This window comes from Sorex araneus, chromosome 2, assembly GCF_027595985.1.
Source record: "Sorex araneus isolate mSorAra2 chromosome 2, mSorAra2.pri, whole genome shotgun sequence".
NCBI classification, from domain to species: domain Eukaryota; kingdom Metazoa; phylum Chordata; class Mammalia; order Eulipotyphla; family Soricidae; genus Sorex; species Sorex araneus.
Window position 1 is genome coordinate 25,931,528 of NC_073303.1, and position 22,724 is coordinate 25,954,251.

At 53.5% G+C, this 22,724-nt stretch overlaps 1 protein-coding gene across 3 annotated transcripts in view; it reads right to left on the reverse strand.

The window, feature by feature from the left end:
• Positions 1–16,213, reverse strand: part of ZNF76 (zinc finger protein 76) — a 32,141-nt gene extending 15,928 nt beyond the window's left edge. Inside the window, exon 1 of one of the 3 annotated variants that reach the window (XR_008628542.1) lies at positions 16,006–16,212. The gene's annotated coding sequence lies outside the window, so the exon portion shown is untranslated. Of the gene's footprint in view, positions 1–16,005 lie in introns of all 3 variants that reach the window. The other 2 variants (XM_055126900.1, XM_055126899.1) reach the window with 2 other exon arrangements.
• Between the last annotated feature and the right edge of the window lie 6,511 nt (positions 16,214–22,724).

Here is a 22,724-nt window from a genome sequence, read left to right on the forward strand (position 1 = left end):
TGTATAAAACGAGACAGGATTAAACTGCCCTCTCAGCAGCCTACAAACAGGGAAAGTCAGCATGCTACGGGGCAGTCGTGGCCTGCGTTTCTCCACTTTGCCACGGAAACTGCTGATTCGGACCCATGTCCAAGCAGGCTCCCCTCGACGACAGGGACTGGGTCTGTCTTCTGCCAACCAGAACCCAGCACTGGGGCTATTTGGAACAACACTTTCTCTGCCAGCCCTGGGGGTAACTCCTGGTGGGTAGCAGGAGTTTATATATATACACACACACACACATATAATATATAGACATATATAATATATACATACATATTATATATATAAATGCAAGGGGGTAAATGTGGAGGAGAAATTTGCTGGGGAAAAAGTTAAAGACTATTCATCTTCGACTGGGCTGGAGTGATAGCACAGCGGTAGGGCGTTCGCCTTTCATGTAGCCGACCCTTGTTCGATTCTTCCGCCCCTCTCGGAGAGCCCGGCAAGCTACCGAACACACGCACACACACACACACACACACACACACACACACACATACACACACACACACACACGACTTAATTTTCACTCAGAATATTCCTCAGTGGGAAACAGAAAATTCTCATGGAGGACAGAAAGGCAGCAGGCTGGGAGTAATGAAGACCAAAGGAGGCAAGTAGCAAACAAATGAGAACCAGATTTGGAAGAACTGGAATAATATGACTCAGTATTTGTTGTTATAGGAAAAAGGCCTCGGGGCCAGAGCCACAGTGCGGCGGGGAGGGCGCTTGCCTTCAAGTGGCTCTGACCCAGGTTTGATCTCTGGCACCCTCTATGGTCCCCAGAGCACCACCAGGAATGATTCCTGAGTGCAGAGCCAGGAGTAAGCCCTGAGCATCACTGGATTCCCCGCCCCCCCAACCCCGTCACACACACACACACACACACACACACACACACACACACACACACACACAAAAGTGCCCCCCACACAAGACTTCTGGAAAGATATTTTTTAAAAAAATACATATAGCTGACCTGTACACTTACAAATGGTTAAGAGATACCAGAGCTACAGTACAATGGGGAGGGCATTTCCTTGCACTTGGGTTTGATGTCCAGCATCCCATATGGTCCCCTACACCCACCAGGGGTGATCCTTGAGTGCAGAGTCAGGAGTAGGTCCTGAGCACCACCAGTATGGCCCAAAACCGAACTAAGCCAAAAAAAAAAGTTTAAGATGGCAATTTTATTTTACCACACAACCCCCCCCCAAAAAAAAAAAAAGAAACTAGGGGGAAGGCCACAAACGTCAACCAATAATGGCAAATTCTTGTTGGACAGATAAATCTACAATATAAATTTATACAAGAAAAAAATACTGATAATAAACACTACATAACAAAATGTTTTGTGCTCATTAGTAACTGTAGAACAATAAATAATCACGGTAATTAAAAAAAATCACCCAAATTCAAATTCAAACACTTGGGAGGACTGTTGGATCACACGGTAAGAATGTTTGCTACTGAGACTGGCACACTTTCAAAAGAACAAGAACAACCAGTGCTGGCGCAGATGCGGGGAGAAAGGGCCTCTCAGTCACTGCGGGTGGGAATGCCAAGCGGTCCAGTCTTTTGGAAAACAATATGGACATTCCTCAAAGAAACTAGAAATTGGGCTTCCATGACTTAGCAATATATATGGCTCTTGGGAATATACCCTAGTGGCACAAAAACACAACGCAGAAATGCCACCTGTATTCCTGTATTCATCATGGTAGCACCACGCACGCATGACGGCCAGAACCTGAAACAATCCAGTCCCTGAGAACAGACAAGTGGATAAAGAGACTATGGCACAGCTACACAACGGAATACTATGCAGGCACTAGGAAAAATGAAGTCATGGAACTTTCTTATACATGGATGAACATGCAGAGTGAAATGAGTCAGACAGAATAATTGCACTTATTTGCAGAATATATATATGTGTGTGTGTGTGTGTGTGTAGAGAGAGAGAGAGAGAGAGAGAGAGAGAGTGCCAAAAAAACATAGTATGAGCTAAAGAGAAAATGAAGTGAAATTCATCAGTTATACAGTTGGGGGTGGGGGCGGCGGGGGCGGGGGGTATACTGGGGTTTTTGGTGGTGGAATATGGGCACTGGTGAAGGGATGGGTGTTTGAATATTGTATAACTGAGACATAAACCTGAGAACTTTGTAACTTTCCACATGGTGATTCAATAAAAATTAAAAAAAAAAAAAAAAAAAACATAGTATGAGAGTAATACCCAAAGACAGCAGAAAATACAGACAGGATGCTGGGTCCATGGTAGGAAGCTTGCTACAAAGGGGGAGGGGACAGGCAGTTAGGACAGAGAAGGACCACTATGACAAGGACAGTTAGGAATGACCACTCTGGGGCCGGAGTGGCAGTACAGCAGGGAGAGCATTTGTCTTGCATGCAGACGATCCAGGTTCAATCCCCCGCGTCCCATATGGTCCCTGGAATCTGCAGGGAGTGATTCCTGAATGCAGAGCCAGGTGCAGTCCCTGAGCATCACCGTGTGGTCCAAAAGTGAAAAAAGGAAAGAGAAAGAAATGATCACCCTGGACAGAGACTGAGTGCTGAAAGGAGGCAGAGTGATATGGATAACCCTTCAGTAACAGTATTGGAACCACAGTGCCGAAAGAGAAGAAAACTGAGTTCCTCTAGAGGCAAGCTGGGTGGGGAGGGGAGCGGAGGGAAAACCGGAACTTAGTGGTAGGAAATGTGCACTGGTGAGGGGATGGGTATTGAAACATTGTATGACTGAAATTCAATCACAAACAACTTCCGAACTGTAAACTGTATCTCAAGGTGAGTCAATAACAAAAGAAAGAAGGAAATTCACTGCTTTCTAGGTGAGAGCCTAGTGTGAGAGCCTAGTAACCCCTGAACATTGCTGGATGTGACTCAAAAAGCCAAAAGAAAAAAGAAAAAAAGAAAGAAATTTTCTGCTCTGTGGTATGCATTCTAAGTCTGCTAATGAATATTTAGCAGACGTCAGAGGCTGTCTTATGAAAATAAACATTTTAATGTTTGTGTAAGAAAAAAAAAGAATGTTTGTCGGGGCTTTGGGGAGACACCAATTGTCTGGGGCTACTCCTGATTCTGTGCTCAAGAGTGACCCCGGCAGTGCCAGGGATGAAGCCAGGGCCTCTTCTCTCCCTTCTTTTTCCCCTTTGGCCACACCTGGCAGTGTCTGGGCAGGTCAGCAGCATCCAAGGCAAGGGCCCTACATGCTGTGCTCTCTCTCTCTGGCCCTTTTCCTGTTAATTTTTCCTGTGTATTTAAAATTATTCTAAGAAACACGACTTTGTTCATTTTAAAATGAACATGAGAAAGAACCCAAGCACCACCCTGGGGGGTGGGGGGGCAGGCGCACGCGCACATCACCACAAGGCGAGGGTTACTCTCGGCTCTCCTGAGCACCCTTCGAGCGCTGCACCCTGGCTGGGAAAGGTACAGGGGCCGAGATCTAAGAACCTGACTTCATAATTCATCCCACAAAAAAAGCAAGCACAGGAGACCTACCTGCCCGCGGATGTTTGTTTAATGCTTTAGACAAGCACCGTGAGCAACAGCACAGCGGGGAGGGTGCTTGCCTTGGGCGCTGCCAGCCTGGGTCTGACCCTCGGCACCATCTCATACTGTCCCCTGAGCCCACTGGGAGTGATCCCTGAGTGCAGAGCAAGCCCCTAAGGTTCACCGAGTGTGGCCCTAAAGCAACAAAGAACCATGAGTGCAGGACGAGCAGAGCAGAGTTAAAATATACGTGGGGAAAAAAAAGATGGAGTGAGAGCTACAGCACAGCAGGCGAGGTGCTCGCAGCTGGTCACCAGCCCAGATGAGATCCTGGCACCCCATTTGGTCCCCTGGGCCCTGCCAGGCCAGGAGTGACTCCCTGAGGACCGCTGGGTGTAACCCCAAAAGCAACAACAAAAAAAACGACACTGGTTAAGAAAAATAAGGGGGTGGGGGCCAGACAAACAGTACAACGATAAGGCACTTGCACGTGACCGACCTGGGTTCAAGACCCAGCACCCCAAGTGGTCCCCTGAGTATTGCCAGAAGTGACCCCTAAGCGGAGAGTTAGGAGTAAGTCCCGAGTACTGCGGGCTGTGTCCCCAAAAACAAACAACAACCAAAAAGGTTTTTTTTGGTGAGCCCTGGGCCACTTTGGATGATTTTTAGCCACCCGGGGAAGGACAGGTGGAGAGTAGGGCCCGCCTGGGACCTCCAGGCCTACAGCCATGATGCGGGGGAAGGGGACGCGTGTTACTGGGGAGCCACGGAGGTCAGCTGCATGTAAGGCCCATACCCTAGCTCCCGCAGATGTCCCCAGACCTTCAACTAAGGTGTACGGGCTGGAGAGAGCCCAGGGAGCTGCCATGTGCGGGCGCCCCATGTTTAATCCCTGGCACCACATGTCCATCAAGCATCGCCAGGAGTGACCCCCAAGCACCTAGCAAGATAGGACCCCAAAATCAAAGTTTTCAGCCTTCTGAATCTATGAATTAGGTTAAATAAATAATTAATTAATAAAATAAATATTATCAAATAAACAATGTTTATTTAAATCAATAATATTATTTATATTTATTTAAATATATTTAAATTAGGTCAAATAAATAAATAATAAATAAAAATTTAAAAGAGGGGCCAGAGCAGGTAGGGCACTTGCCTTGTAGGCAGCTGACCTGGGTGAGATCCCCGGCACCCCACATGGTGCCCTGAGCACTGCCAGGAGTAATTCCTGAGCATAGAGCCAGGGGAAAGCCCTGGGCACCACCGGGTGTGGCTCAAAAAAGTCAAAATTAAGTAAATAAAATAATAAAGCCAGCCTGTAGGCTTGCCTCGCACCCTCTGTCAGCTGCAGGAACATGAGGATTCTCCGGGTGGCTGGTGACAGGAGACGGAGCAGTGACAGGTCTCCAGTGAAATCCTATCTCCAAGCTGAGCTTCCCGATTCAGTGCCAGTGCCGAGTCACAAGGAAGCTGCTCAGGCCGAGCACGAGATGACAGCAGACCCAGAGAGCCCAGGGACACCGTGGTCCGGGCTATGGACCCTGGGGGCTACGCGGTGTTTCCTTTTCCTTTCTCCTGCACACGGTGTTTCCTTTTCCTTTCTCCTGCACGGTTTCTTTGGGTTTGTTTTTGTTTTTTGCTCTTTGGGTCACACCCAACGATGCTCAGGGATTCCTCCTGGCTCTGCACTCAGGAATCACTCCTGGCGGTGCTCAGGGGACCATATGGGATGCTGGGAACTGAACCCAGGTCGCACGCGTGCAAGGCAAATGCCCTACCTGCTGCGCTATCGCTCCAGCCCCTCTCCTGCACCGTTTCCGTGGCCTCTGGCCAGGGCATTGGTGGAGCAGATGAGCCTCTCAGAGAGAGCAGGAGCTCACGTACCCAGGGCCACACCCTCCACAGCTCTGCCTCAGGTCAGTCCTACAGTCTCAAGCAGCCCCAGTTCCTTGGTTCTCAGCTCACTGTACATGCACTGTGACACAGGCACTTCCAACAAACAGGAGATAAGTTGGGCCCGAGCTGGGAAGGCGCTGGCCTTGCAGGCGGCACTCAGGTTCAATCCCCAGCACCCATATGGTCCCCCGAACCCTGCCAGGAGTGATCCCTGAGCACGGAGCCAGGATTAAGCCCTGAGCACTGCCAGCATGCCCCCAAACAAAATAAACCAAACCCAGCAAGACAGTGAAGCAGGAAACAGCAGGATGAATTTAAACAAGGGCTCTCCGGGCTTCTCAGAGCTGAATCACCCGTCTGGGTGGGCCAGGGTTTTCCCGTGAGGCGCTCTGCCTACTTCCAGCGGGGAGGGGGGGAGGGGCTTTGAGTGTCACATCCAACCTTTCTGACTCTGAGCTGTCCATGAGGAAGCGGCACAAGACCCCCACTCCTGCCAGCACCACAAAGGCGGCCAATGAAGCCGACCACACTCGCCTTCTGGCCACTGGGCCAGGAGGTGCCAGAGGCAGGGGGAGGCGCTACGGCCTCGCAAACTGACGTGCACTTGGGGGTGTCTCTTGGCTTGTTTTCCAACTCACTCACCGAGACAGAATAGACTTCTCTCTTCTATTACGCGAAAGAACTGCCTCCACCCTGCTAGGTGCATGGGCAGCCCGCACGGATTCTGTGCGTGACCTGCCGATCGAGAGGGCCTCTCCCCCGTACTCCTGCGTGGCTGGCCACTCTCCTGACAATTTAGCATCCGCAACCAAATGGCAGACCACAGCGGACTGCTTGGACTGCTTGTCAGCACCAACGAGTTAGCGGATCGATGTTTTCCTTGAACTCAGCTTCCGGGGGAGAACACATGCCTTTGTCCTGCTCTTTTTGTTTTCTTTTTGGGTCACGCCTGGTGATGCACAGGGGTTACTTCTGGCTCTGCACTCAGGAATTACTCTTGGCGGTGCTCAGGGGACCATATGGGATACTGGGAATCGAACCCTTGTCGGCCACGTGCAAGGCAAACGCCCTACCCACTGTTCTATCGCTCCAGCCCCCTGTCCTGTTCTTGATTAGAATTTTTTGGCTTTTTCAGATCACACCCGGCGTTGCTCAGGGGTTTGTTACCCTTGGCTCTGCACTCAGTAATTACTCCTGGCAGTGCTCGGGGAACCATATGGGATGCCGGGGGTTGAACCTGGGTTGGCAGCGTGCAAGGCAAGTGCCCTCCCTGCTGTACTATATTGCTCCAGTCCAATTAGAACGGAAGTGCCTGGAGAGCAGGCATTTTGGCCTAATCAGCACCTCCCAAAGAATGGACACGTAGAGACCGAGTAACACTATTAGGGCACGGAGCTAACAGACTCAAGCCTGAATCCCAAATCAGTCCTGCTGATTGTGAATCCGATCTCAGGGGAATTCCTGAGCCTGGCTTTGAAAACCTCCCCGGGCTAGAGAACCAGGAGCAGCTTGGAGTCCGGGTGAAGCGAGGTGGGGTAGGAACGGGGTGGCCCCACGCAGCCCCGAGACCCCTTTTCCTTCCTTCCTTGGGACGCTGTCTCATCTCGTCTCTCACACCGTGTTCCCGGCTTCCCCTCGGAGCCGGGCCAAGAACAAGCTTTCCCTGGCTACGGTCACAGCCGCCCCTCGGGTTCTGCGGGCTCCCCGGGTCCTGAGCAGAGCGGGGACTGCAGACAGCACGGCTGCAGTGTGCCGTGCGGGCACAGAGCAGTTGCGCCACCAGCGGAGGCGGGCACAGCGCCCGGCACAGGGCAGGCAGTGACTCGAGCAGAAGAAGGGATCCTGTCACCAACACCGCGACGCACCGGGGGGCAAAGCATTTTGGGAAATGCGCTGAGACATCCAGATATCTGGGGGGTGGGGGGGTTGTTCGTTCGTTATGTTTTGTTTTGGTGGATCTGTTTGTGCCACACCCCAAAATGTTCAGGGCTTACTCCTGGCTCTGCACTCAGGAACTATTCCCGGCAGTGCTGGGGGAGGGGGGGGTGGAGGACCATATGGGGTGCCGGGATCAAACCGGGGTGGCCTCCGTGCAGGCGCCCTACCCGCTGTCCTATCGCTTTGGGCCCCAGATACCTGAGAAGCATCTCATCACTTCCGCAGCGGAGGGCTGAGAAGACCCCCCCACCGCCCCCCGCCCTTCTAGTCTAACGTGGGGTCAGACAGGGCTGGAGCGATGGGGTTCTGGGCGGGCTTTCACTTCAGGCGACCCCGGGCACTGCCTGGCTCCCCAGAGAGCACAGAGCTGGGGGAAGCCCCCCACATGATGCCGGTGTGGCCCCTAGACCAAGAACAAATCAATAAAATGGCGTCGCCCCGCAGATGAAAATCCAGAGGCCAGATGCATCAGGGTCCCGAAGGGAAGCCGGACTCCCCGCCGTGCAACTTCCGCTCACGCACCCAGGGGCACCCGCCCGCGCGCTCGGCAAGGCCCTGTCCATGGGCCTCTCAGACCTGGCGGGCTCCCAAGTCAACTCCTCAGCTTCCTCTTACAAGCCCCCCTCCTCTAGGAAGCCCTCCTTCCCTGACATGGGAACCCTCCCCGCCTATAAGCCCCCCAAGGGATCCACCCTCACTTTCTCTGTATCCTTGCAGGCCACGCTCGTCCATTAACCAAACTGCTGGCTCAGCCCTCAAAGCCCATCCGGAATCCGAGCACTTCTTACTCTCCCCGGCTTGCCCCGCGCCACGGGCTAACGCTCACCAACGCCTCTAGCCTGGGCACGGCCAGCTTTCTTCTCCCTGCAGTTTCTTCTCCCAGGAGCTGCCAGACCCCCTCCACTGGCCTGCCTGGAGCCCCCCCCACAGCCCCCGACTCACCCCCACGGTCAAGTCCTTCAGACTCACCCATGGCCAACACCGGGTCTATCCCGGGCATCCCATGCGGTCCCTGGCCCCTCCCGGGAGTGATCTCTGAGTGCAGACCCAGGAGTCAGCCTAGAGTGGGGGACATGGGGTGTGACACCACCCCTCAAAAGGGGGGGAAAAAAAAAACACAAAAAACCAAGAGACCCAGCACGATCTGTCACCTGTCCACCCACACTGCCACACTTCCTGTTTCTCTCCCCCCTCCCCCGCGTTTCTCAAATGCACCAGACACATTCCTGCCTCAGGGCCCTGCCGCTGCTTGCTCCTTGCTCTCTGTAGCCTCAGACATTTCCCCCAGATCCATGCCCCTGCTCAGTGCTCAACTACCTTCAGGCTCTGGCTCAAATGTTAACCTTTTCTGTCAGAATGTCCTTGAGAGCTCAGAATAGGAAGAGGAGTAACAAACCGTTAGCAGTAGTATCAGGTACAGCAGGGACTCCGGGCAGTGGTGGGTATCCATCCCTGGCCTCCGGCATGCAAGGCAGGCACTTAATCACGGAGCCACATCCCGGGGGCCCGGGGGTGCTGAGGGGACCTGTGGAGGGTGCTGGGGGTTGAGCCTGGGTAGGCCACGTGCAAGGCAAGAGCGCTACCCACTCTACTATCTCTCTGGCCCCGAGACTGCTTGAAGCTTTTTTCTCTTTTTGGGTCACACCCAGCGATGCTCGGGGGTTACTCCTGGCTCTGCGCTCAGGAATTACTCCTGGTGATACTTGGGGGACCATATGGGATGCCAGGGATTGAACCCGGGTCAGCCGCGTGCGAGGTAAATGCCCTCCCCGCTGTGCTATCGCTCTGGGCCCTGACTGCTTGAGTTTTTAAAAAGTCAAATACTGTGATTCCCAGAACTCTTCTCTGATTCATCTTCTCAGTATACATTTTACTTATGGCTTAATTCCTTTTTCTCCCACATCCACACCCCACTAGGTGAGTCTGTTAAGTCCTAGGCTTTGTTTTATTTTTTGCATTTTGGGTCACACCCAGCGATGCTCAGGGGTGACTCTTGGCTCTGCACTCAGGAATTACTCCTGGCGGTGCTCAGGGACCATATGGGATGCCGGGGATCAAACCTGGGTTGGCCTCGTGCAAGGCAAACACCCTACCTGCTGTACTATCATCGCTCTGGCCCCACTGGACCTTTGTTTTATTCACTGCTCTATCCCCAGGTACTAGAAGGGCAGAAGGGGAAGACCCTCGAGAATATTCTTCTATGTCTCTCTCATTCCCCCTCCTTCCTCCTCCCACACTACTGAAGACCAGTTAAGTCCTTTACCACCAGACACCAGTCCTGGGCTGGGAAGCCAGAGGACTGAAGCAACGAGCTTGTGGCCAGGAAATGCCCAATCCCCTGCCACCCAAGGACTGCAAGTCGCTAATTTTTGTACTGAGCACCCAGTACCTCCCAGAAGAGGTCAGAGATAGGGTGAGACTAAATACATCGCTCAGGAAGCGGAGAGATAGTTCAATGAGCTGCAAACGTGGTTTGTGGGCGGTCCAGGCTCAATCCCTGGCACCGCGTGGTTCCTCAAGCACCACTGGGAGAGACCCCCAAGCACAAAGCTGGGGAGGGTCCCTGGAGTACTGACAGGAGTAGCCTCCAAACCACACACACACACACACACACACACACACACACATTAAATATACTATGTAACCCAGATAAATAGTATTATTTAGTATTTGCTTTGAGGTGTTTTCGAAGAAAAAGTCCCCCCCCTTTTTTTTGCATTTTGGGTCACACCTGGTGATACACAGGGGTTACTCCTGGCTCTGCACTCAGGAATTATTCCTGGCGGTGCTCATGGGACCATATGGAGTGCTAGGATTCGGACCTGGGTTGGTTGCGTGCAAGACAAATGTCCTACCTGCTGTGCTATCGCTCCAGCCCAAAAAAAGTACCCCTTTTACTAAGAATTTCAAAAATGCAAAAGTAGAAAGAAAACAGGAAACTATGCAACTTCAATGATTACCAACATTTGCCTGTTTGGATTCAGCTCTCCTTGGATCATCTCTGAAGTTCTAGTAAATATTATTATTATTATTATTACTATTTTGCTTTTTGGGTCACACCCAGCAATGAACAAGGGTTAACTCCTGGCTCTGCACTCAGGAATTACTCCTGGCGGTGCATGGGGGGACCATGTGGGATGCTGGCAATTGAACCCGGGTCGGCCGTGTGCTATTGCTCCAGCCCTCAGTTCTAGTAAATATTTAATCTAGCTGTTTTCTTGCGACCTGGCCCGTATGTATGTGACAGGTCCTGGCCTTGTTACCGCTGTATCCCGGCAGCCGTGCCAACCAACCTCTCTGCTCCTGCCAGAAACATGACAGAGACGGACACATTCATTCCGCCACCCGCACAAGGGCCTCCAGGAAGGTCCAGATTCAGGGCTGTTGAGCTCAAAGTCTGTCCCCGTTCTAGGAATAGAGGGAACTGGGCGAGAGATGCGTCGTGACTACAAAAAGAAGCAACACGCCATCGGCTTCACGGCTCTGTCCCGCACCCAATAATCGGGATTTCTGAACGCGTTCACTCGAGGCTGGCCAGTTCAGCGATGACCTACTACAGCCGAGGAGCACGGTTCAGGGGACAGCAGACCGGAAAGCAAGCCCAACGGGCTGAGTACAGATGCCGCGAGGGGGAGGCCTGGGCTTGATGCTGGCACTGCACGCCCCCAAGACCGCTCGGCACAGCCCCCAGCCAGAGCTGGGTGCCGCCCTCAAACACGGCAGGATGTAGTCCAAAAGCAAGATCAACAACAACTCTTTTTGAGGGGGGCACGAGGTGGACTATACCCGTCACTGCTCGGGGCTTATTCTGGCTCTGTGCTCAGGGTTGCTTCTGGTGGGGTTCGGGGGACCAAATGCAGTGACAGGAACAGGCCCTGGGCCAGCTGAGCGCCGGGCAAGCGCCTGACCTGCTATGCTACCACTCCGCTGCACCCCCCATCATTTAAAAAATATGAAGACAACAGATTAACAGAGGGTTAAGAAACTCCAGCCCCTCTCCAAGGACACTGCCAAGGCGGTGGGTGCGAAAGCACAGAAATGATCAGGAAACAGTGAGTTCTGTGCTTTGAGAGAGATGCAACACTCAGGAGGCAAAAGCTCCTTTCTGAAAAGCCCGACTGCAGGACTCCAAGCCCGGCCTTTGGCCCTCTACCATAGTTCCTGCTATCAGGCCACTGACATCCATTAGAGTTCAGGGAAGGGGGCAGTCCACGGAATATTTTTTTTTTTTTTTTGCTTTTTGGGTCACACCCGGTGATGCACAGGGGCTACTCCTGGCTCATGTACTCAGGAATTAACTCCTGGTGGTGCTCGGGGGACCTTATGGGATGTTGGGAATTGAACCTGGGTCGGCCGCGTGCAAGGCAAACGCCCTACCCGCTGTGCTATCGCTCCAGCCCCGGGATGTGGTGCTTTAATGGTACATTTTGCCATTCCCCATCCAGTCTTCCGGTGGGAGGGGACGGAGAAGTCCTCCCAGAGCTGGGGAAACAAAGGGGCCCATTCAAAGCTGGCAGAGGCTGGCATTCAAAGCGTTCTACCCTGAGGGAAGAGACAGCCAGGCTTCAGAAGCAGGCGGGATCCTGGGAGCCCCTCAAGGAGACCCAGCAGCCGATGGCGAAGGCGCCCCAAGGCCTCTCTCCTTTCTGCGCCCCAAAGAACTGACTGGTACCCTGATTAGTATGGCGAGCCGCCAGGGGAGAGTGGCACTTCAGCGGACAAGCCGAAGAGGCCAGGGGAGTCTGCTCAGACAATCCTGAGTGAAGGAGTGAGGGCTGGTCACTCGTGTGCGCCTGAGTCACACCAGCGGCCAGGAAAGGCTATGTCCAGAGCGGGGACAGGAGGAGAGCTACAGCGGCAGCAGCTTATCAGGAGGGAGGCTGGAAGGAGAAGAAGCTGTGAGAAGGGACAGGAGCACAGACAGGGAAGGCCCAGACTTACAAGGACATCACTGGGGCTGGAGCAACAGTACAGGAAGGGCGTTTGCCTTGCACGTGGCTGACCCAGGTTCGATTCCCTGCATCCCATATGGTCCCCTGAGCACCGCCAGGAGGAATTCATGAGTGCATGAGCCAGGAGTAGTCCTGAGCATCGCCGGGTGTGACCCAAAGAGCAAAAACAAACAAACAAAAACCAAAACAACAACAACAACAGGGACATCAGTGATGGAAACGAGGAAGATGCCATGAGAATCTGGGAATGGCGAGATGGGTCCAACCGGACACCGAGCAGCATAGGAAGAGGCTGGGTCTTAGGGTGGGACAATCGCTAAGAAGGACAGAGAGAGGGTCCAATAGGTAGGTCAAGCCGGTTTGAATCCCGGCACTGCATATATTTATTTCCCTGTCCCCCAGCATCGCAAGGAGTGATCCCTGAGCACAGAGCCTGGAGTAAGTCCTGAGCACGGCTGGTGTGTCTCCAAAATAAAAAAAAAAAACCAACCCAAAAGGCAGGTCAGTGTGAGCACGGAGGGGGCTGGGTAACAGACTCCAGCAGAGGAAGGGCTGATAGGTGAAGGTTTCAGGTAACAGGCGGTGGCCAAGAACAGCAGGGACAGAGAGAACACGGCAGGAGCTGAAAATAGAAGGAGATCATGTGGTAAGCCGCCCCTGGGCTGGAGGGGCTGACCTGGGTGTGAGGACCTGGGGAGGTCCCAGGGAGACGGGAGGTACCTCAGGGGGGAGTGTGAGCAAGAATCCAGGGCTCCGGAGGGTGAGACAGAGGCTGGGGACGTGGGCAACGGAGGAAGGAAGGTATTTCAGAGCAGGGGGCCCAGGCAACTACTTTGGCCTTTTGAAAGACAACATGGACACTCCTCAAAAAGCCAGGAATTGAGCTTCCCTTACAATCAGCAATTCCACTCCCGGAAATACTCCCCAACGAAGCAGAAAGCAGTAAAGACATCTGCACCCCTCTGTTCACCGCAGCGCTGTTCACAAAAGCCAAAATCTGGGAACAACCCAAAGGCCCACGAACGGGTAGCTGACTACCAAAGAAACTATGGTGCACCCACACGATGGGATATTACTCAACTTCAAGAAAAGATAAAGTCATGCAATGTGCTGCAATGCGAACGGGTCTGGAGAGTATCAGGCTGAGTGAGATCAGCCAGGAGGAGACCCAGAAATTTCTCTCTCACGTGTAGGATATAAAGAAACTTTATATTAGAAACAAAGAGCAGAACTGGTCATCAGCAGGAAACTTGGCACAGGGGCGGGGGTGAGGGGACAGAGAACACTTGGCAATGGGGGAGGGGAAAAGTGCCTGCCACTGAGGCAGGCTGGGGGGCGGGAGGGAAAGTGGGGATGTTGGTGAAGGGTGATGGTCATGGGTGAAGGGACTGGTTTTTTTGTTTGTTTGTTTTTTTACTTTTTGGGTCACACCCAGCAATGCACAGGAGTTACTCCTGGCTCTGCACTCAGGAATTACTCCTGGCGGTGCTTGGGCACCATATGGGATGCCGGGGATCGAACCTGGGCCGGCCGCATACAAGGCAAATGCCCTCCCTGCTGTGCTATTGCTCTGGCCCAGGTGAAGGGACTGGTGTTGGAACAATATAAGCCTGAAACTCAACCACAAATATCTTTGTAACTCTGTAATTCATGGGGATTCCAGAAAAATAAATGAATAAATGAAGAGGCGGGGTTCCAGACCCAAACACCAGGGACAGGTTAAGCCACGGGACGAGAAAGGACACAGAAAACTTGGGGGATCAGACAGTGAGGGAGGGAGGGAGGGAATGTCGGCCTCAGAATTCAATTAACAACAGACACAAAAACCGGGAACGAAAGGCTGAGGAGGATGTGGAAAACTTGGTAAGTTTCATTCAGGGCAAGACAGAAAACAGAATAAGCAGGTTTTGAAAACCGGGTTCAAATCACAGCTGTTTGCTACCTGAGTTTCATTTTCTCCACTTACGACCAAACTGGACAAACGAAAAGGGGGGGAAAAAAGGACGGTAAGGGGAAGTACACTGAAATAATTCTCTCTTGGGATGGTTGAGAGAGACGCTTTATCTGTCCACTCAGAGCTCGCCAGACAGAGGGCGCCGGGCAGTAGGCGGCAATCACTCGGGAAGGAGAGACAGGAGGAGGCTGGCAGAGGGGAGAAGGTGGGCTGCTAGGAGGCCAGGGGTAGAAAGATCCCACAAGGTGTGCGTCCCTGCGGAGTCTCGAGCACTGGGACAGGAGCAGAACCAGTCGGAGCCTCTCGGCTTCTGTGGAAGCTTAGGGCTCCCCACAGGCTGGGCATGGCACCATTATCTCCCTCTCCCTGAGGAGAAGGGTGCAGACAGGCTAAACGGGGTGCCCGAGGGCGAGAGCCGAGGGTCACGGCCCTTCCTGGAGGAATGCAGGCCTCAGCACATTTGCACATTCCGGGGCTCAGAAACATTGAGAAACTAACTGGGGAGGCCTGATGAGGGGACACAGGTATGGACCACTAAGTGCAGGGGGTAGCAGGCCAGGGGAATCAAGGGTAAAGGGCAGTGGAGTGGGGCTGGAGCGATAGCACAGCGGGTGGCGGGTAGGGCGTTTGCCTTGCACAAGGCTGACCTGGGTTCGATTCCCAGCATCCCATATGGTCCCCTGAGCACCGCCAGGAGTAATTCCTGAGAGCAGAGCCAGGAGTAACCCCTGAGCATTGCCAGGTGTGACCCAAAATAAAAAAAAAAAAAGGCCAGTGAAGCCAGTGGACCCTGGGCTCGGGGGCAGGGCTGCAAAAGAGCACTGGGCATGGACCTTCATAGCCGGAAAGAGGTGAGAGGCCCCCTACCCCACTGTATCACAATACAGGTGACAAACTGACTTCTCCCGGGTCCGCCACCACAGCAGGGACAGACCTGGGGCCTGAATCTGGAACCACCCAGTCAAACCGCCGACCGGGTTCCTAATTCACATTCATGTCTCCAGCCTCCAGGGCACCTGCGTGGCGGCACTGGGGCGCTGGGAAGTCATGTGCTGATTGACACTTGGGGGTTGGTGGCGGGGGAAGGGGCTGGAGGTGGAGAGGAACGTCAGCGGGGTGGTTTCGGGGTGAAAGGCGCAGATGTGAGGGGGGTCACGAGGCTGCGGGCCAGAGAGCTTAGCAAACACTGGAGGTTTTGTCAACTGACCACTGAGTGGCAAACAACTGCGGAGAGGCTGGCCCCGGGGAAGCCACCAGGTCCGTGGGCGGCACAGGGCGGATTTGGGGAGGAGGTGGCCGGTGGGGTCACCACCCAGGAGGACTGCGGGTCACGTGGCTCACTGGCTTCGGGTTTGAGGAAGTCACTGGGTTTGTGGGTCCCGGGGCAGCGCCGGGAGGGGGTAGGAGGACATGCCCGGCGGGGCTGAGCCCGGGAATGAGAAAACGCGGGTTCCCCGGCGCGGTCTTAAGGGTTAGCGGGTGGGGGGTGGGGGTGGGGGTGGGGGGGTGGATCGCGGCGGTGGGGCCGGCGCCGTCTCGGGGTGGGGTTTGGGGGATCGCGGCGGGGGAGGCGCGTGGAGGGGCCGGGTGGGGGAGGGGCAGGCCGCCGGGCTCGGGACCCTCCTTCCGCCGCCCCCCGCCGCCGCCCCCCACCCGCCGCCCCGCCGCGCCCGCCGCCCGCCCGGCCCGCCGCCCCCCGCCGCCGCTTGCCTCGCGCGGTCTCCAGGTTCCCGGGCCGCCGCACTTTTCCTCCGCTCCCGGCGCGCCTCGCCCGGGCCCCGGAACCTGGCTGGGCGCGTCCGGGCCCCGCGCCGCCCCCGCCCCCGCGCCGGCCGCGAATCCCGGTTCCGGGGCCCGCCGAGCCCGGGAGGCCGGCGCCGGCCTCTAACGCTGCCCGCGGCCGCCCGGCCGGGTGACGCACCGCCAGGCCCGGCGCCCGGGAGGGCGTCATGACGTCACGCGCCCCGGTCGGGGCCGGGTCGTCGCCATGGCGACGGGGGCCGCCACCTGCTCCGCCCCCAGCGCCCCGGGGTCCCGCGCGCCCCCCGCCAAGCGCCTTAAGTTGCGCTCAGCTCCACCCCCCTCCACCCGCAGGCGATGGGGGTCCTGGAGAAGCCACCGCGGGTCCATTCCGGCTGGGGATCAAGCTGAGGGCCCATCACCCCTCCACCCCCCACCCCAGCTCGGTCTCTAAACCCGCCAAGCCCGGGAGGGACTGCTAGGTGGTGGTTTGGGGGGGCACACCCGGCAGTGCTCAGGGGTCACTCCTGGTGGGCTCCATGGGGAGGGGGGACCATATGGGATGTTGGGGATCGAACCTGGGACGCCACGTGCAAGGCAAGCAAGCGCCCTAGGCGCTGTATTGTCGCTCCAGCCCCACAACTGGGTTCCGATATTTAATAGTTACAGCGTGATTTACGGCGTCTGCATTGCAGCAATGCGAGCACAGAGCTGTAGAGGGTCAAAGGAGGAACCTCGGACGGACTGCAGACAGGCTAGCTGACGTTTAGGGATGCAGACCAGAGAGCTTCTTTGCAGCTGTTCATTTGCAGGGAGTGAGGAATTGGGGGGATTTTAAGGGAACATGGAAAGGAAGTTAAGGGGTCCAAGGACGCAGCGCGGGGTCAAAGGACACCGCTTTGCCAGGAGGCTGACCCTACTTCCATGCCAGATGGGTGTGTTGCTGCCTCACCCTGCACTGCCTGGGAACTGTTTCTGGCTCTGCGCTCAGGGATCATTCCTGAGGGTGTTCACAGACCACTTGTGAACCTGGGGATTAAACTGGTCTTGGCAAGTGCTTTACCCTTTGGACTATGTTCGTGCACCCCACCTCTGAATTTAACTTCTAAAAAAATTGTTCTTTTGGGGGTCAGTACTCAGGTATCTGGTCAGATCAGTCCGTACAGGGCAGCTCATTACCTGCTTTACATCTCTCCACCGCTGCCTCCGTTTCCCAGTTTACATTTTCAAACAGGGCTCGCGTGAAAGAACAGCAGGTCCAGCGCTTGTCTTGCATGCAACTGACCAGCGTTCTATCCTCAGCATCCCATCTGGCCCCCCCGGAGTAATCCCTGAGCACAAAGCCAGGCATAAACAGGACTGGTATGGCACAAAAACCAAAATAAACAAATAGTAAGATAAATTTAAAAGTATTTCAATAAACAAGAAACATTTACAAAGTATTAGATTGAGTTTGCTCTGTCAAGCCTGTGTTCTCTCTTGAACACTACTTAGCCCTCTCTAGGTTTTTCCATCCTGGAGAAGCTCGTGTTCTCTCTCTCCTTCTCTCTCTCTCTCTCTCTCTCTCTCTCTCTCTCTTTCTCCCTCTCTCCCTCCCTCCCTCGCTCTCTCTTTCATCTTTTCTCTCTTTCTCTCTTTCATCTTTTCTCTCTGTCTCTCTTTCATCTTTGAGCCACACCCGGCAATGCTCAGGCAATGCTGCACACTGTGCAGTCAGGAATTACTCCTGGTGGTTCCGGGAACCCTGTAGAATGCTAAGATCAAACCTGGGTTGGATGCATGCAAGGCACATGCCCTACCCACTGTACTATCTCTCCAGCCCCTTGTTTCTTGTTTTCTCTTGAACACACACTCCTCTTTTACTCTCCCCTCAAGTCTTTCTAAGTAAACTTTATCCAGTGAAAATTATCTTGCTTTACACATGCGTGGTGCACACACACACACACACAAAGTATTAGGTTGGGCTTAGAATATCAAAACTGAAAGCTTGAGATATCTAAACGGGTTATAGATATATTTAGATACTAGATACTAGAGAATCTAAACAGAAAATTTAGATTAGTGACATTCTTTAGACCCTCCCCCGTCTGAAGAGCTTACCTCTTTCCATGTTCGATAATCCTTCTTTCCTTCCAGATGCCAAGATCTTGAACTCTGCCATGCCAGAGTTGCAAGAGGTTTTCAGTTTAGGGGAGCAGCCAGTGACCATGACTGATGGCCCACTCTTTTTAAATTTGGTTTGGTGGAGGGGGGGGAGCCACCTAGAGGTGTTCGAGGGCTGCTCCAGGCAGTGCTGGGGGACCTTCTGCCACCTGGGATCTGAAAGGGCTCCCCACACACGAAACCAGTTTTCCCGCCTCTCCCTGCCTTAATGGCCCATTTTGGGGTTTTTTCTGTTTGTTTGTTTGGGGGCCACACCAGACAATGCCCAGGAGTTATTCCTTCTCTGCACTCAGGAATTACTCCTGGTGGTGCTTGGGGGAATATATGAGGTGCCAGGGATCAAACCCGGGCTGGCTGTGTGCAAGGCAAATGCCCTGCCCTCTGTACTCTGGCCCCTGATAAGATATTTTTCGTTAGACACAGAGAAAAAGTATTTTGTCCTGTTAGCATAAGCTGATTAGAAAAAGAGCAGAGGTAGAACTCACCACACAGTCCTGCTTTGTCTCTGCCCTCCAAGGTTTCCTGCCACTTTTTTATTCTATAATTAAAAATTTATATTTGTCTTTTGTTACATTCTCAGCAGATCCTAATCTGATTGATGAATCACTTCTTCCATTACACATTTAACAAAAAAAAAAAAAAGGGAAACGTGTCTAAAGCTAAATGATAGTATTATGGTGAGGAATGTCAGGTCCTCTGGAGATCAGCTGAAGAATATACTTTGGAAAGGAGGATTGAAGATGATTTCTAAAAGCTTCTGTTTTTTTTTTTGTTTGTTTGTTTGTTTGTTTTTTTGGCTTTTTGGGTCACACCTGGCCATGCACAGGGGTTACTCCTGGCTCTGCACTCAGGAATTACTCCTGGCGGTGCTCAGGGGACCCTATGGGATGCTGGGATTTGAACCTGGGTCGGCCACGTACAAGGCAAACGCCCTACCTGCTGTGCTATCGCTCCAGCCCCAGCTTCTGTTTTTTCTGACCTTCAAGCCTCCTTACCCTAACAAACCATATAGATAATGGTGTTCTTCTGACCTTTCTGTTGGGGGGAGGTAGTTTGGACCACTCCCAGTGGTACTCAGAGGCTATTCCTGGCTCTGTACTCAGGGGTCTCTCCTGATGATGGCTGGGGGATCAAATGTGATGCCACAGGGCTGGAGCGATAGCAAAGTGGGTAAGACGTTTGCCTTGCACCTGGCCAAGCCGGGTTTGAGTCCCAGTATCCCATAGGGTCCCCTGAGCACCGCCAGGAGTAATTCCTGAGTGCAGAGCCAGGAGTAGCCCCTGTGCATTGCCAGGTGTGACCCAAAAAGAAAAAAGAAAATACAAATGTGATGCCACAGTTTGATCCAAGGTTGATTGTTTGCCAGACAAGTGACTTACCCGGCTCTTGTACTATTCAGTCCTTATTTATTTGGGGGTTGGTGGGTTTAGGGCACACCTGGTGATGCTCAGGGATTACTTTGGCTCTGAACTTGGGAATTACCCCTGGTGGTGGTGGTGGTGCTTAGGGGACCATATGGGATGCCGGGGATCGAACCTGAGTTGGCTACGCACAGGCAAAGCACTTTTTTCACTGTATTATTTCTCTGGCTCCTCTTTTCTATTTTTAAAAAGAGCTATATATTCCTTGGGGCTACAGCAGGTAGGTCACAGTTCTTGGGGCTACAGAAGGTAGGCCATTTGCCTTTTCATGTGGCTGAACTGGGTTTAATTCCTGGCCGGGAGTAACCCCTGAACATTGCCAGGTGTGGCACAAAACCAAAAACAGATCTGTGTATTCTTTCGTTCAGTTTTATGTGGATACCAAAATTTCCCATCATAAATTTAAGTTACAAAGGATATAATTTCTGACTTACCATAAATTTTGTGGGATTTTTTTATGCGTGTGTGTGTGTGGGGGGGGGCGGAGGGGGAGGGTTTGCTACATCCAGTGGTGCTCAGGGACTACTCCTGGTTCTGTGCTTAGGGATTACTCTTGGCAGGGCTGGGGAGAACATACAAATTGCAGGGGACTGAACCCAGGTGCTACTTGCAAAGCAAGTTACCTGGTGTACTTCTCCTCAGCCCTGTTCATCTCTGGGGCTACTCCTGGACTGTTGCTTAAGGGTCACTTCCAGCAGTGCTTAGAGAACCTTGTGGTGCCGGAAATGGAACCCAGGCCTCCTTAACACAAAGCATGCACACACGCCAGCCCTTCACACTGTCTCCCCAGCTCCAGGATAATTTTAGACATTTTAAACTAAAACCATTAAAATGAACCCAATGGGAGAGTAAAAGGGAACTTGCCTGCCACAGAGGCAGGAGGGGGGATGGGAAGGGTGGTGGGAGGGATACTGGGAACATCGGTGGTGGAGAATGGGCACTGGTGGAGGGATGGGTACTCAATCATTGTATGACTGAAAGGTAATCATGAAAGTTTGTAAATCTGTAACTGTATCTCATGGTGATTCAATGTAGCACTGTCATCTCCTTGTTCATTGGTTTGCTCCAGCGGGCACCAGTAAGTCATGTGTCCATTGTGAGACTTGTTACTGTTTTTGGCATATCCAATACCATGGGTAGCTTGCTAGGCTCTGCCATGCAGGCGGGATACTCTCGGTAGCTTGCCGGGCTTTCCAAGAGGGACGGAGGAATTGAACCTGGGTCAGCTGAGAGTCTCACTCCCTACCTCCCCCTTGCTCCTTGCAAGCGGCTTAGCTACCTGGGGCTGAGAGAACTACTAGCCAACAATCAGCCCTCGCCCCGCTCGGCCACATCTGTGGCTCACCCGGGGCGGCACCTCTCCACACAGGAAGCAGCCCACAGAACTCTCAAAGCCTCCGTCAGCAAAGTGGGGGCCCCTGCCACTGTGCTCCCCGGCTGACCCACGACCAGTCAGACTGGTCCCTGCCGGTCCCGAGCACATGCTCCACCAGAGCCCCTGCCTCCTTTTATTTTGTTTTCGTTCTGGGGTGACACCTGGCAGTGCTCAGTGGTTACTCCTGGCTCTGAACTCAGGAATTTCTCCTGGCGGGGCTTGCAGGAGCCTATAGGATGTAGGGGATTGAACCTGGGCCGCCCGCATGAAAGGCAAACCCCTCCCCTCTGTACTACTGTCCTGCTCCCGCTGCCCTCACCCACCTCCTTTCAAGCCCGCCCTGCGCAAATAACCCAGCTACCCACAGAAAACCCTAGAATGCAGTTGTTCAGTGGCCACTTGACATTGGTGGCTTCTGGTGCTAGCCAGGCCTACTTGAACTCAAGTAAGTTGCCACCAGGCACAAATAACTTTGATCCTCTTGTCACCCCCAAGTCACTCCACCTTGGTGCTATAGCCGGTGTCCAGCAAATTCTCAGTCATTGCCCCAACATGACTAAACGCAAGGACCACTGGGGCCAGCCACTGCAACTATGGATATTTCTCAGTGGCCACCCGGGCCTGCGTATACACACACACACACACACACACACACACACTCACACACACACACGCGCATGCGCGCGCGCACACACATGCACACACACATGCACACACACATACACACACAGGCACACATACATGTACATGCACATATGCACACACTCACCCTCCCCTTTGCTACCTGCAACCCCCAGCACCTGCCCAGGTCCTTGTGGCGCACCGGACATCACGGGTTGATGGAGGGTTTCATCCTGCAGAGTTGTGCCAAGATAACAGCCTGGGAAAACTAATACCAGAGAGCTCTGCAGCTTCCTGAAGTGACTCCAAGCAACAGCCCTAGTGGAGCTCACCCCAAAGAGCTGAATAGATGAGAATGTCCACACGTTAAAGTTGCAGTGAAAGTTTAAGGAATTCCACTTAGAAGAATACAGTTGCTGGGGGCCGGAGCGATAGCACAGCGGGTAGGGCATTTGCCTTGCACGCAGCCGATCTGGGTTCGATCCCCAGCATCCCATATGGTCCCCTGAGCACCGCCAGGAGTGATTCCTGAGTGCAGAGCCAGGAGGAACCCCTGTGCATCGCCGGGTGTGACCCAAAAAGAAAAAAAATTAAAAATAAATAAATAAATAAATAAATAGATAGATAAAAGAATACAGTTTCTGGGCTAAGAAATACAATGAGGGGCTGGAGAGAGAGAGCGGTGGTTTGGTTGCTTGCTTTGCACATGGCCAACTGAGTTTGGCCGCTGCCACCCTGTATGGTCTCTCCAGTCCCGCCAGGAGTGATCCTTGAGCACAGAGCCCGGGGTAAACCCTGAGCACTGCCAGGTATGGTCACCACCACCCAGCAAAAAAAACTAATAATGGAGGGACTCAACAGCAGAATAGAAAAAACTGAAAATTGAATTAGTGAACGCAGAGATAAAGTAGGAGGAACCGTCCGGAAAGACCTGCAGAGAGCGCCCAGTGTTGCTGGGAGTGCTGCCCCTGCCCGGTGGCTGATCCCCGGGGCTGTGAGTGATTTCTGTCCACACCTCAGCCAGGTGTGTGACTCACCTCAGGCCACGGACATGTGTGAACACCACAATCAAGACTGTGTGTGACCCCAGGGGTCGCCAGAGCAGCACC